The sequence below is a fragment of the Cnephaeus nilssonii genome, assembly GCF_951640355.1.
Source record: "Cnephaeus nilssonii genome assembly, chromosome: 10".
Lineage (NCBI taxonomy): Eukaryota > Metazoa > Chordata > Mammalia > Chiroptera > Vespertilionidae > Cnephaeus > Cnephaeus nilssonii.
The window spans coordinates 49,823,842-49,839,911 of NC_137081.1; the positions used below are offsets into that span (position 1 = coordinate 49,823,842).

The window sequence follows — 16,070 nt, forward strand, 5'->3', positions numbered from 1 at the left end:
TCCCTCTGACTCCTCACTCCACCTTAGGAAAAAAAAAAAAAAAAGTATAATTCTTTGCCTGCCTGGAAGACTCGGCGACCCGGTCGATCGATTATAAAAAAGAAAAGAAAAATCGTAGCCTAGACACCGTCTTGCGCGCCACCGCCGGTCTCCGCGGGCAAAGCCCCGGGGAAGACACTGATTCCAGTCTCCAATCCTCAGAGCCCAGGGCCGTGGCCACGGGTCCCGCCTCCTCCGCCGGGAGTTCTCCTCCGGCGCCCACCAAGCCCCGCCAAGTGACTTCTCGGAAACATCAGCAGATTCTGCTGAGCAGGGAGGCAGGGAGGGGTGGTGGGGCTGGGGGAGAGGTAAGGGAAGGGCTCTTCTGACGGTTGGACACACAAACGCACATACATGCACACTTGTACGCGCGCGCGCACACACACACACACACGTGTACGCACGCGCGCGCGCACACATACACACACACACACACGCCCCACCTCACCCCACCCCGTAGGGTAGCTGTCAGTGAGAGGTCGCGACCCCTCCTCTGCCTCCTACTTGGCCCAGAGTGGAAGGGCTACAGCTGCGCCACCACCGCGCCCGGAGCGGGTCCCGGCCTTGCGCGCCCTGGGGAGCGGAGCGCAGAGGGAGGGTGGACAGGTCTGCAAGGAGGGGGGCGGGGGGGACGGATGGAGAGGGGGGCGGGGCCCGCTGGGGCGGGGCTGCGGGCCTGGGCGCGCCCGGAAGGAGGGGCGCAGCGGCGGAGGGCCCTGCCAGCGCTCCCCAGCGGGTGTCCGCTTTCCAATTCCTCCGCTCGCTGGCGGCTGGCCGGGCTGGGCTGGCCCGGGTGCAGGCGGCTGGTGGCGGCGGGCGCCCGCTGGGCTGCAGGAGCCTGAAGAGCAAGGGAGGAGCGGCAGCGGAGGGAACGCCGCGGGAGCGAGGAAGGCTCCCTGAGCCCGCGCCCCTCCGGGGGCCAGATTCTGCGGGGGGACTGGTGGGCATGACCAGCGGGCCAGGTTGCAAGTAAGTGCCTTCTCTCTCGCTCCTCTGGTGGCGGCGGCAGGGAAGCCACCGGGGTCGCCGGTGCCCTCAGCCGCCACACCCACCTGTGTCCATGTTCGCATCTCTCGGCTGTGGCCGCCCGGGGTGAAGCCACCTGGAAAGCAGAGAGCGGGGAGCTGGGCGGGGTGCGGCGGGGACGGCCCACTATTTGGGGCCAGAGGAGCTGAGAGGGCTGGAGAGGCTACTGTGTCCATTGCGGCGCCGGTCCTTGGCGGGTTTTGACCTCGTGAGTTTGCTGCCAGGTTCTGAAATGTGGAAAGGGCAAGACACCTGATGGGGTTTTCTTCCTGTTGATGCCAGCAGAGTTGTTGGATGGGTTTCGGTCCCAGGGACAGGTCTTTTCTTTATGAGCAGAAAAATAAAGTGTTCTCTGCCCCATTGGCTAAGGTGAGAACCAGGAGCTGATGGCTAAAACGTGAGGGACAGGGAAGAGATGCCACAACCCTTTGGGGCACACAAACCAATGATTGACAAGACTGCTTAGTACCCAGTTCTCCACGCAGCTGGTTTTTCAAAGGATTACGCCTTTTATAGTGAAATTCAGATAAGGTTCAGAATCACTTTAACTTTTTATCCACTTCAACAGAAACGGATATTTACTTTCTGGGGGAAAAAATAGGTATTTCGTTACTTGTAGTAAGGCAATTAAAAGATCAAAACAAGATTCCCAAACCAGAAAATGTAATGACAACTTTGTGATTATTTAATTCATTATTTTAGTGTTTTTTAATTATTACAGCTGCAGCTCTCCCGGTAATTTATATCTCCTTTGAAGCGAAGAGCAATTTTTATGAGAGAAGCGTAGGGGAGTTTTTATAAAGCTCAGTTCAGTAAGATAAAGACCAAATCAATATGAGCTTTTAAAATAATGGTGGCTTTTCAGTGGCTGAGTGTGACTTGGGGGTTAAGTTCTTTTCAAAAACACCGACTCTTAATGTTCTTTTCTATTTCTATTGCTGTTTTTCTTCCTTTCTTTTGGTATTTTAAAATATATTTCCACTTTAACATAAATATAGCCTGTCTACATATAATATGCAAACCAAATCAAATTATTAAGTGGTCCTTTTCATTGAATCTTCTAATTATTTTTTTCATCATTTTTTTTAAAAATTAGAGTTCACTTTCTTAGGATTTTAAAAAAAGATCTTGGTTATTTGAAAGCTAGTCTAATTTGATCCCTGTGTATGGAATTATCATGATTGTTAGAATACTGCTTACAACAAAGTGCTAGACAAAATACGGCATTAGATGTAATGGAGGATGTGCCCTCTATTTAGGAAACTGATAATAGTTTTACTTAAGGTCAATTTTTTGTATGTTGTAGGTGTTTAAAATACCTGTCTACTAGAGGTTCCCATTTGGAAGTGAACCACTGTGCAGTCATGGGACACAGTGACATATTTTTACAGAGGGTGGGTACACAGTATGCCGTGATTCTTATGGTGCAGGGCAGGGCTCACCCGTACCTGGTGCTTCTATGCAAGAAAGATGAGTCAGGTCTGGCTCTCTCCCAAGGGCATTCTGGTGCCTCCTTGTGTCTCCTGGGACCCAGAGATAATCTTGGGAGCCCTCCTGTCTCAGTGCTTGTGTTTTTGCTACCTGTGGCTGAGATGTGTTTTGGCAGCAGAGAAAAAGTAAGAAATTCAGAGGTGGGATCAGAGGGGTCCTGTCCAACTTTTTATTAAGACCAACCCATTTTCTCTGTGGCAAGGACAAAACAATAGAGTCTTACATTTTTGCATGAAGAATGAATACTAATATTTATCTACTATCTATTCCTCTTAGATATGTGGGGAAAAAGTGCGAAGTGCTGAAAGGATTTATACGCTATTTTTCTAACCTTGTAAAGGAGCTAAATGTTTACAAATGTGAATGGGCCGTTCTAAATGTCATGATAGTTAGTAATAGCATGATTTTTCCTAAAACTCTGTCCTTAGATTCTTTCCCACATCCATCCTTTGAATAAATGGCTCAACCATCCACCAGGTGTTGATTGCTCTCTCTTCCTCATGATGGCATTTCATCCCTGACCAGGCCATATTTAGATCTATCAGTCTTATTATCCAGACACACTTCTATTCAATTATACTTCTCAGATGTATCTCTTCCACTCTGTTATCTATATCTCTCCTGCCACCAAATTAGTTTAGGCCATCGTCATAATTTACTCGGGTACCTGCTACAGCCTTTATAGTTTGTTCTACTTCCATACATTTTTTTTTTCCTCCTGCAAGTAACTCTTCATAATAAGCAATGATGCCTCTTCTTAAAAATATTCATGGACTCATGACTGCAGAGATATGAATAAATGCAGAACCACAGAAACGGATCAACAGCAAATTCTTTCTGTTAACATGCAGCTCACTCTGTGATCTGGCCCCTTCTCTACAACCTCACTGAACCCATCTCCCTCTCATGTATATGCTCCAGCCACACTGGTCTTTTACTACCTGGACCATGTGGAGAAATTTCCTAAGGCGTTTTCAAATGCTCTTCTTAGAGCCTGGAGCATTCCTTTCTCTCTTTGAATGGCTAGCTCCTTCTAAGCCTCAGCTCAAAGGCCTCTTCCTCAGATCATTCTGGATCACCTTGTCAAAAGTAGGTTGTCATCTGTTAGTTTCTATCTTGGTACCTGGTTTGTTTCCTTCACAGTGCTTATTATACAGCATGCAGATATTTTGTGGATTTGTACAATGCATGCTTCATAGTGCAGGTCTTTATTGTTGAGTTAGCTTCCAGTAGTGCCTGGCATAAAGTAGTGAGGGAGGGTGTCCCCAGATATTTCAATACAAAGATATGACTTATTTCATCATAGAGCACATCAATCCAGTAAATATATGCATTTCCTGTTGTTGTTGAGCATCTGGTACGTTCACAGCCTTGTACTATGATTTTGAATAGGTAAAATTAAAATATCCTGAGATGTATTCCTATCTTTAAGCAATTATTAGGCAATAACATGTCCACAGGTAAGTAGATTATAATGTATTCTTAGGAAAGCAGTGATGACAACTGAATTAAAATGTATTTTAAAGAAAAATTGGAGTGCATGAGCCAATATGACTTTAGTATGAATGACTCCTAATATACAATGATGACTGTATTTGGTTTAAATCTGTATATTTTACCAAGAATTTAGGATAAATTGGTAATTAATAAATTTAAAATATTTTTGCAATAAAAATGAGCATTTGAGTAGGCTCAGCTGATGTAAATATGGTCAAGTGAGGCTCAGGCTTAAGATTTGGTGCTCACATGATCCAAGTTGGTGTTTACTCCAGGCTCAAGGGGCAAATTATCTCTCAAATTCAAAATGTTCACTGAGAAAAGCTCTGAGAGACACTGTGGGCTAATCCAGGAAGATCCATCACTATTATTTGGTGCCAGAGGAGGGACTTCAAACTGCATGCTGGCTAATGATAGCATCATATTTATACACACACTCACAAAACTCTGTGTGGCAATAAAACCTCAATTATTTTTTTTTTGAGACTGCACCTAAGGATAAACCAAACAAGTAGTTTTGCTACTAATATTTGGTTGAAAATTTTGCTTGCAAGTAGGTGACCAGCATTGATTCATGATATTGTTTTCATTTTGGGGAGCTTTGGGTCAAGAATTTGGCAATCATGTCTCTTCCGAAGGACTAAAAGTATTTTATGAATTGTCACCAGGGATTTTGTTAAATGTGCTATTAAGATGGCACATCGTGGTTGTTGTAATGTTTTGGAGTGCATCTGTGTACTAATTGAAGATGGCCTTCTGTTTTACATACCACAGTCCGCTAATTTATTATTTCACAGGGTATTATAGCTTCCTTCTTCAGAACTATGAAAATCAGATTGCCACTTAAGATGGCAAGGTCATACTAAAGGACACTATAAGACTATATAAAAATAATTTTCATATGAGGATTTATGAAAGAGCATTCACGAATGTGAGATATGAAAGAACAGTGTTGGTGTCTCGCCGTCCTGCACAAAGAAATTTCTTCATTGGAGGTTTAACTTACTTCTCTGTATATCTGGAAAGAAATGGCTTTAGGCAACAGGGAAAGCCTCAGCTTTTGGCAGCTAAAGTCGGAATACAGTTTGGAGGAATGAAACTTGGATGGTGAGGAAAAATGCCAGGCCATGGTGAAGAAGGAAAGGAGAAGGGAACCCTTGAGCAGTGCCAATAAACAATAGCCACAGACAAATTGCAGTTGGCATTATATACAGAATTGAATTTTATATTTTTTACCTCACTGACAAAAGAGTTCCCTCTTTAAAATAATAATTGCATTTTAAGTAAAACTATGCTATTATTGCTTTCTTTATAGAGGAAATGGAATAACTTTAGATTTTTAAAGTGATGTAATAGGGAGCCAAATATGCCATATATTATTATTAAAATACACCATTACTTTAATTGTAATTTCATTGCTGTTAATTTTATTATTTCCTTTTGTTGTGTCAAGTGTTTGAGAGGCTGCCATTATTGATCATGAATTTCTTTAAAATGTCTCCTGGATCTTTTACAAAGCTTTCTGAATAACTTATCAAAATAAGATAAAGGTCTAATTCTACCTGTGATTGTCCACTTGGAAATTTAGAGGGAGAAGTACATTTACAATGTCATTAACTGACCATCTCTGCTCTGCTTTGAATGCTTTTTTCTTTCCCAGTCTCCTCTTCTCCATCTCATCTTCTGAACATTTGATAGACATGCCAGTAATACAAATTTTGCTTGATTATTAGGTCAAACTATTAATACAAAGAATTGGATAATTGAGCCTCTAAAGAAGATTAATAAGATTAGATAGATGAATTAAAATATAAGCATAAAGACATTTCTGTGCAGATTTTTAGTGAAATTTTCTATGTGTTATACGCCAAACTTGACTTCCTGTGTCTGGTTGTTTTTTAAAAAATAGGGATGATTTCACTAGACATAGTGTCTGTCAACTGTTCTACTTATTCATAAATATGTACCTTAGAATATAATGTAATTGTTTAAAATATGTCATCTTCTTGAAGGTCTGTAATTTAGAGATTCAGAAAAGAAGTAAATGTAGATATTCAAATACATACAGGAAAGTTAAACAGGGGAAAGTAAAAGAAATGTTACATGATAATGAGATATCCCCTTATGTATATATTTTTCTTGTTAATCCTCACAGGATTTTTATCCATTGCTTTTCAGAAAGAGTGGAAGGGAGGGATCGAAGGAGGGAAAGAGGGCAGGAGGGAGGGAGGAAGGGGGAGAGAGAAAGAAAAGCAAACATGGATGTGAGAGAGACACATGAACTGGTTGCCTCCGACACCTGCCCACCTCAACTGGGGGCAGGGAGCAAACCCATAACCCAGGTACTTGCCTTTGACTAGGAATCGGACCTGCAACCCTTCAGTGCACAAGCTGATGCCCTAACCACTGAGAAACACTGGCCAGGTCACCCCTTACGTATTGCTTTAAACTTCATAAATGATTGTTTTTTTTTTAAGTCCAATGGACAGTGCTTCTTTTGGGGCTTGGGAAAGATAATTGAGTAACTGAATGTATATTTTGAGTAGGATAAATAGAATATTTTACTTGTAAATTGTATCCTTTCTTTATCTGGCTGATGATATAAAGTCTCAGGAAATATTATGGGACCAATCTTTACAGATGATCCTTTCATGGTATAAAATAATACAAATTTTAAGTGAAGGGTTTTGTCTTCTTAATGTAATATATATTCTTGTTACCCTGGACAAACTTGGCTCATAGTAATTAGGTAGGGAGAAGGCAAATGGCATCCTCAGGGGCCAGCTGGGAGCAAGGTTCTTACCATCCCATGAGATCATCCAGCAGGCTTTCAGGAATGAATGTTTGGAGAATGGTTATATAGAGAAGTTCTTTTGAAAATTCATATTATAAACCTACTGTACTTCAGAATTTTTGTAAATATTTTTATAAAGTGTTAAAAGCACGGAAGAATAAAATTATAATCATATTAGTATAGTGGTTTTAGTCAAATGCTTTAATTTCTAAAATGTAACTTCATTGTAAAATAAGTAGTGTCTAATTCTAAGGGTATCTGTGCAAATTAAGTAAAATATATACACATACACACTAAAAAGGGCATTTTTGTGTCTCACATGATAAGTAGTTATTCAATAATGGTAGGTAGACCATTGTGAACACTGTATTATAATCAAAGTGAGTTTTGATTATATCTTAAATACAATGATACAGCATCTAAAGTTCATTGTTGTTACTTTTACTTTTAATCCTATTTCAATGAATATTAACAATGCAGTTTCTCTATTTTTAATGACATCTCTATTATAGGAGGGTTCTATTTTGAATTTTGTATATCACTCTCTTGCTAAAGTTGTCAGTTATAGGGCTATTATAGATAGTTTATATGAAGTATCTAAAAACTTGTCAGCAGGAAAATATGGGAGAGATACTTAAACGTCAAGAATTTGTTAAATATTCAATTACATTATTTTTATGTTTTGAACCTGATCTATCAGAATTCTTTATTAATGGAGAACAGTACAGGGAAGGTGACCTGCCAGATATCCTATTAATTAGTACATCATACAACTAATATCTAATTTTATAGGACATTTTTAAAAAGAGTATATCATAGAATTTTTTACTTATATATGAAATCAAAATTACTCTAATAATTCAGTCATCATGAATGTAACTCCTAATTTTTAAACCAGCAAATAAGATGTCTGATCCTGATGGAAATATTTTCCAATATGTCCACTCACTTGCTTTATTTCATTGGTGATGCATTTACAAAAATAGAATCTTATACAGCAAACCATCAAATTAAGGATAATAACTGAATATTTTATTTGTTTTCTTTATCAATCCATAATTCTTCCCCAGTTACAAAGAATAATCAACTATGTATTGCAAGAGGTAGATCATGGAAATATCATGAAGACAGAAAATAAATATATAACAGATACACTGCCATATAAATAGCACAGTTTACATCTTATTAATATTACTGACAATAACATTAATTTAACAGCCTCGAATACGGTGGTCTCATTTTTGCCAAGCAATACAGTAAGGGATTTGCAAATGCGTCTTTTAAATCCCCACAACCACCCTTTGAGGTGAGAACCCTAAGGCTCAGAAGTTATATTACCTTCCCAAAGACTCACAGTGATTGCTAAACCTGAGTAACACTCATCCTTTTTAATGGAGAGAAAATCTTATTTATCCCAATATACTTTCACATATCCCACACAGCTATACCCTATCGTTATGTTACCAGGAATTCCACAAAAGCCTTTTTAGCCCTAATGGTACTGAAATACTCTACATTTGTAATTGAACATAGCAAACTAAGTAGTTACAATACTAGAGAACAAGAAAAAGAAAGATTGTTTAAATGTTCATCTTGAATGCTGATTCTTGGGGAGTGCATTTGTGTGAAACTGCAATTGAGATTTAGGTGGATGACTGAAGATGTTATAAAATGTATCTATACATTTAAAGTGTTATTAAGGTTGTTTCAGAGGTTGAGAGACTTTACTTTCCTGGTCTAGGGTTGTCATTGCACTACTCTGATTTGACTTGGCCATGAGTGTTTTTGTTTGTTTTATTATGAGGGAGTCAAAACAGGAAAAGGGACTTTCCTAAGGTAGACAAGAGTTGAAAGAAGAGGAGTATTGTCATTAAAAGGGGTATGTATATGAAATGTTGTGGATGAAGTTTATGTATCTTTAAGTGATGTAATGGATAAAATAGAATAAAGTTGCATATATGAGATCCTGGTGTTAGAGGTTGGAGAAATAGAGAAAGTAAAGTGACCTTCTGTAGGGTAAGGAAGGAAGAAGATGGTTCTTATGTCCTAGAAATTAAGAATATATTAGAAGAGTACAAATACTAGTATTCTTAGTACCAAAAATTGATATGCTCAAATGTAACCTAAATCATAGTACTTACTGTCACAAAGACAATTATTTATGTCAATTAAAGTGTTTCTTTAACATCAATGATTCAAGGTGTTCACTCTTAAGGGTTTTAAAACAGTTTTGGAAAATTAATTTACATTATACTTATAGTAATTTCTAATACAGGTAATTTTAAAAATATTTATTATATACTTTGCATGGGTTATAAAAACCATAGGAAATTGGGCCCCTGAGTTCTATGATATATCTCAATCTGTTCTAATGTTTGTGGATTGGAAACCGTGTGCCACAAGAATTTTAAAAACATACAATACCTGACTATTTATTCAAGGGCACTGACCTTTTTACTTAGATTGTCAAATAAAAAAAAAATGACAACAGCCAACACAACAATAGCTGTACAGTGTGAATAAATAAAAATTATACCTTTTTTTTGTCAGATCGGCAAAAAAATACATTTTTTTGCTGTGCCACAGAATTTTAGTAATTACTATATGTGTGCCATGAGTTGAAAAGGTTGAAAATTGCTGTAACTAGACTATTTAAGGGAAAAGAACATAGCTTGTTCATATTGACATCCCTGCATAGTGTCTTACATGCAGTCATTCTTAATCAATAGCTGCCGATTAAATGAATCATTTATTGCTCACCTATATATGCTCAACTTTTATTAAAAACTAGTAGCCCGTTGCACGAAGTTTCGTGCAATAGACTTTCCTTCACCTGGCTGCCAGCACCAGTTTTCCGCCAGCACCAGTTTTTGTCTGGCCACCCGCTGATCGGAGCGCCTCCTGAAGGCTGAGGGCGGGACTTGCGAGGTGCTCCGATGGGGGGCGGTGGCCAGAGGAAAACTGGTGCTGGCGGAAAACTGGTGCCGGCAGCCATGCAATTGGCCACCTGCGTCTTCCGCCACCACCGGCTTCTTCTGCGGGCCCCATGGGTCCTCCCGCAGCAACAGCCGTTTAGGCCTGCGGGAGGAGCAGGGAACGGAGACTCGCAAGTCCCCGCCCCCCCGGCTCCTACTGCCAGCCAATCGGCCACCCTGAGTCCTGCCCCCCGCGCCTCCAGCCGGCCCAATCGTGGGTGTAGCGGAGTGATGCAATTTGCATATTGCCTTTTTATTATGTAGGATAGTTCTTTTTCACTGAAAGTTTCTAAGCATGTGGGAGGAATAACTTAAGGATTTATTAATTTATGCTTCTCAAACCCAGCTTTCTATCATTACTAGGTCCTAATGAAATGTCATATATCTTATTTCCTAGGAAGGGAACAGCACTCCTGTTTATTTTCTGCCACAATTTGGGTTCACTCATTCTAGATGACAATATTTAGTTTTCTTTGCATAAAATAGCCAAACTATTTTAACATGTTTGACACATTACAAAGACCGAAGCCCACATCCTTTCCTGAGAGTTAAAAGATTTTCTTAAGAGGTGGACTGCAGTCACATAAAAAAAAAAAAAAAAAAGAGTGAGAGCTGAAATATCCAATTGGCCTGGTGATCAGTCATTAAACCCTATCTGGTTGCCTTCCAACATGTGTAGGTCAGGAATTGGAATCCAAGTTGGTATCAATGCCACTGAGGTTTGTGGGAAGGGAGAACCTGGCAGAGATCCCAGGAGTGGTGGTAAAGGGATGCTGAGTTGCTCCGGGTCCGTTCCCAGAACTCTTAGCATCACTATTCTCAGCACTTGTATGTTTTCTGAAATTTAGCAATAATTTCTTTTTCCCCTCCCTCTTCCTTTATTCACTCCCTTCCTTCAGCAGGTATTTATTGAGCCAGCTACTCAAGCACTATTATAGACACTGTAGATACAGCAGTGAGCAAAACATGAAACTTTATGCAAGTTTGGAGACAGATGGTGAGTAAATAAATAAATAAATATTTACTCATCATCTGTCCTTGTATTATAATATATGCTGTCAAGAAACATGCAGCAGGACAGGGAAAATTGAGGGAAAGAGGCATCTATACTAATAAAAGGGTAATATGCTAATTAGACTGGATAGACCCAATGTCTTCCAGACGTCCTTCCTGACAAAGCTGCAGCAGCTGCGAGGTCCGAGGGCCTGCAACGCGGGAGTGGCGGTGGTGCGGGAGGGGGGGCAGCCCAGGCGTGGCAGCGGCGCAGGCCGGTCCAGCACCACAGCCCCTTCTGCAGAGGCAGCGGGAGAGGGGGCTGCGTGGTCCTAATCCCAGTGCTGCCCCTTCCACAGAGGCAGCCACAGAGGCAGCGGCACAGACCCGGTCCCGGCGCCACACCTCCACAGAGGCTGGACGGGGTGCAACCTGCTGTGCCTCAACCTCCCACAGCCCCTCCCCCAGCTGGCCTGGCCCCAGATCACCCCCCACCCACCAGTGGACGGGGGCGCAGGGCCAGCGCTAAGAAGCGAGGGCTGAGGACCAGCAGCCGTGGCAGCTGGCAGTGGCAGCAGCAGTGGAATGATGGGGGTGGTGCCTTCCCATGATCAGCCCAGTCTCTTCCCATAAAGGGAGGCCAGACTGTGGCTGTAGGACATCCCCTGAGGGCTCCTGGACTGTGAGAGGGGGCAGGCCAGGCTGAGAGACACTGCCCCCCAGTGCACAAATTTTCATGCACTGGGCCTCTAGTTATTTAAAAGGGTGGATAGAAAGCTTTTTAATTTTTTTCTCTTTCTTTAAAATTTATTTTTATTAAATTTTGGGGGTTACATTGCTTAATAAAATTATATAGGTTTCATGTGTACATGTCTATGATACATCATCTCTATATTGCATTGTGCTCTCTACCCAAAATCTATAACTAGGCACTCAACTCCCTTGACCCTTCACTACCTTCCAATCTTCCTTCCCTCTGGTACCACCATAGTGTTATCTATGTCTATGCATTTTTGTGTGTCTTGTTTGTTCATTTATTGCTTTACATTTTTGAGGATCCTCAAAAAATTAAGAATAGACTTACCTTATGACCCAGCAAACCCCTCTTTTGGATATCTACCCCCCAAAATTGGAAAACATTTACATATTTGTAAAGATATATGCACCCCTATGTTCATTGCAGCATTACTAGTATTCACAGTGGTCAAGACATGGAAACAACTGAAATGTCCTTTGATAGATGATTGGGTAAAGAAGATGTGGTACACATATACAATGGAATACTGCTCAGCAATAAGAAAATGCAAAATACTGCCATTTGCAACAACATGGATTGATTTTGAGAATATCCTGTTAAGCAAAATAAATCAGACAGAAAAAGTCAAGAACCATATGATTTTACTCATATGTGTGATATAAAACTGAAAGCAACAAAAAAATGCTTTTTTGAGGTGATATTTGAGCAGAGACCAGAAGGAGGTCAGGAAGTGAGGGAGCAAGTTATGTAAGAGGAAAATCATTCCAGTCACAAAGAACTTCAATTGCAACATATCTGATATGTTTATGGAACAGCAAGGAAATCAGTGTGGCTGAAATGCAGAGAGAAAGGTAGAAATTAGTAGAAGATGAGGGCCTTTTCTTAATTTGGAAAAAAAAATGCTAAGTCTGCCTAGAGATCTGTATGATAAGCCAATTCAATAGTGATGGGATGGGAGAACCAGGAAGGGGATCAAGTGTGCTTCTCTCCCCGCCCCACCCCCCACTGGATCCCATTTTGGGCAAATAAATGATTGGGGAACTTCTAATTTCCATACATCTTTTTGTCTTTTTTATGGGTAACTTATATGTGATTGTTTTATATTCTATTCCCGTGTGCAATGGCTTAGATCCTTCATTATTACCATTTGAGAGAAAAAGGCTCATTTGACCAGAGGTTACATTTGAGAATATCATTAAATGTTTACATCTGGAAACTAAAACATGGTGCAAGTACAGTACTATTTTGCATAATACATACCATGGAAGCACATGTGTATCCTGTCAAGGTTGATCCACTGCTACTACTTTGACTTTAGTATCCTACTGACTCAATTACAGTTTTAAGGAAAATATTATGAATTAAAAAAAATTAATTGTGATAAAATATGCATAAGATATTTACCATTTTAACCATTTAAATGTATAATACAGGGGCATTAAGTGCATTCACATTGTTGTGCAACCATAATCACCATTCATCTCTAGAACTTGTTCATCATTCCACACTGAAACTCTGTACTCATTAAAAAATAATTCCTCATTTCTTTGCCTCCTTCCCAGTCCCTGGTAATAGTTAACATTCTACTTTCTCTATAAATTTAACTATTCTCAGTATCATGGAATCATACAATATTTCTTCTTTTGTGTTTGGCTTATTTCATCTAGCATATTTTAAAGATTCATGGCATGTATAAGAATATTCTTCATTTTTAAGGCTGTATAATATCCTATTGTATGTTTATACCATACTTTGTTTATCCAATCAAACATTGATGACATTGGTATACAAACAGCTCCTAATTCTTTTGGGTATATACCCATAATTGGAATTGCTGGATCATATACTAATCCTATGTTTAATTTTTGTGAAGAACTGCTGTACCATTTTCCACAGTGAATAAACTATTTTATATTCCCATTAGCAATGCACAAGGCCTCCAATTTCCACATCAGGAAATTGTAAGCAACACCCTTGCTTACATTTTTTTCTCTTTTTTAATAATACCCACCCTAGTGGGAATAAAGTGGTATCTCATTGTGGTGTTGATTTGCATTTCTGTAATGATTAGTGAGGTGGAATATATTTTTATGAACTTAGTGACCATTTGTGTATTCTGTTTGAAGAATTGTCTCTTCCAGTCTTTGTGCACTTTAAATGGGTATGTTTTTGTTGTTGAGTTGCAGGAGTCCTTTATATAGTGTGGATATTAATTCCTTATCAGATATGATTTACACATATTTTTTAAGTTCTCTGAGTTTACTTTTCATTCTCTAACAGTGTCCTTTGATATACAAAAGTTTGTGATTTTGATGAAATCCACTTTATCTGTTTGTTTGTTTTTATTTTGTTGCCTGTGCTTTTGAGGCCATATCTGAGAAAATGTTGTTCAACCTAATTTACCCCCTATGTTTTCTTATTATAGTTTTAGCTCTTTCATGTTGTTTCTTTTTCACAATTACTTTAGACATTACAGAGTCTAACAGTTTCCAACTTCCCTTCACCAATAATTCCAAGAGGTCTGGTTTTTAGCTCAAATATTTCTTACTCTGAGCATTTACCTTCCATTTCAAGAACCCCATCTAATTTTTTTTCTTACATGAAGGATTACAATTCTTGAATTGTTGGAAGAGTGTACCAGCAACTTTAGGGCATTCCTGATGTGGAAAGAATATTATATATTCATATTTTCCTACCATCTGATGGGGTTCATTCACTTTTTTTACCAGTCCTGTTATTGGAAAAGTTTGGGTTTGGTCCCTTCCTGTATAGTCTAGGAAGTCTAATTCCTTGTTAACTAGTTAATAGATTCAGGAACTCTTTATGTTCTTATCCTAAGAATTAGATAATGTAATTAAGTGGAGCAAGAATTCTACCTGGCCCGGGTGGTGTGACTCAGTGGTTGAACATCAACTCACGAACCAGGAGGTCACATTTCGATTCCTGGTCAGAACACATGCCCAGTTGCAAGCTCAATCCCCAGGAGTGGGTGTGCAGGAGGCAGTCGATTGACGATTCTCTCTCATCATTGATGTTTCTATCTCCCTCTATCTCTTCCTTTCTCTTTCTGAAATCAATAAAAACATATTTTAAGGGGGAAAAAAAGGATTTTATCTGCTACAATCATAATACCCTCTGACCCTAGCACAATGTTTTGCACAGAGTGGCACTCATAATACTGGAGTGAGTAGACAAATGAATAAATGAATGCAAAAGAAAGACTATCTTGTTTTTTAAGCATTTAGACTTCTACTATTTAAATCTTAGATTTATTTTAATAAAACAAGTTCAGAAATTTATTTTCTCCATAGTGAAAATTAGTAAAGAAACTAATTTTTCATTCAGTTTTGTTCAGAGTGTTTTTAGAAGTTTGCTAATGAGAACTGAAGTTTGAAGGTTGGAGATTGTACCACAAATATTTCTTGTTCCATTAGACAGTCCTTGTGGAGGTTCAGTCCCATAGGCAGCAGTTTTTCCCATGGGTAGCTACCAGCAAATGAAAACGTGACAGTTTACACTGAATATGGTATATATTGTCATGAAAATAACACATTTAAGTATATTTTGTTTATGAACAGTTCAATACATTCATCATCATAATAGTTAAAAGAGTTAAAGCCTGTAAATAAAAGTTAAGCACCTTTGCCATTGAATTGTTGGATACTCTTTTTGCCTAAACACTTACCGTTTTCAGAATCCAAGTCTCCTGGACAGATACACTATGTGTACCAGTTAATAATGCGGATTTTTTTCAATAGATGGAGTTACACATATGTTGATATGTATGCGATTTGATATGTATGCTATTTTGTTGTATTGACAACAAGCTTCAAAACTTCATATGTCAAATTTTCTGAAGGTGTTAACATCATAGATATTTTTACACTTAAAAATGTCGAATTTCATGCCAAAAAAAGAGCATTTGTGGGAAGTTATAATTCATTACTTTATTTTGAAGAAAAGTGCTGCTGAATACTTCGGGAAGCTTATGGTAAACATGCTCCATCTCAAGATACTTGTGAACACTGGTTTAAATACTTTAAAAGTGATGATTTTGATATGAAAGACAAAGAACGTCCAGGTCAACCGAAAAAGTTTGAAGGCCAACAATTACAAGCATTATTGCATGAACATGCATGTCAAACTAAAAAAAAAAAACTTGCAGAAAGATTAAATGTTGCTCAGCAAACAATTTCTGATTATTTACAAGCAATGGGAAAGATTTTCAAGGAAGGAAAATGTATGCCACATCAACTGAACAAAAGACAAATGGAAAACCAAAAAGTCATCAGTAAAATGTTGCTTCAACGGCATGAAAGAAAGTCTTTTTTTATGACTGATGATGAAAAGTGGATTTACTTTGAGAATTCCAAATGCACAAAATCATGGGTTGATCCATGTCAACCATCAACATCGACTGCAAGGCCAAATCGCTCCGGAAAGAAGACAATGCTCTGTGTTTGGTGGGATCAGGAAGGTGTGGTGTATTGTGAGCTTC

General features: G+C 39.2%; 1 protein-coding gene across 1 annotated transcript in view; it reads left to right on the forward strand.

Moving 5' to 3' along the window:
* Window positions 1-848: 848 nt before the first annotated feature.
* The window catches only part of SCN9A (sodium voltage-gated channel alpha subunit 9), a 133,709-nt gene continuing 118,487 nt past the window's right edge, over window positions 849-16,070 (forward strand). The window contains exon 1 of the mRNA XM_079782446.1: window positions 849-1,008. The gene's annotated coding sequence lies outside the window, so the exon portion shown is untranslated. The remainder of the gene's footprint in view (window positions 1,009-16,070) is intronic.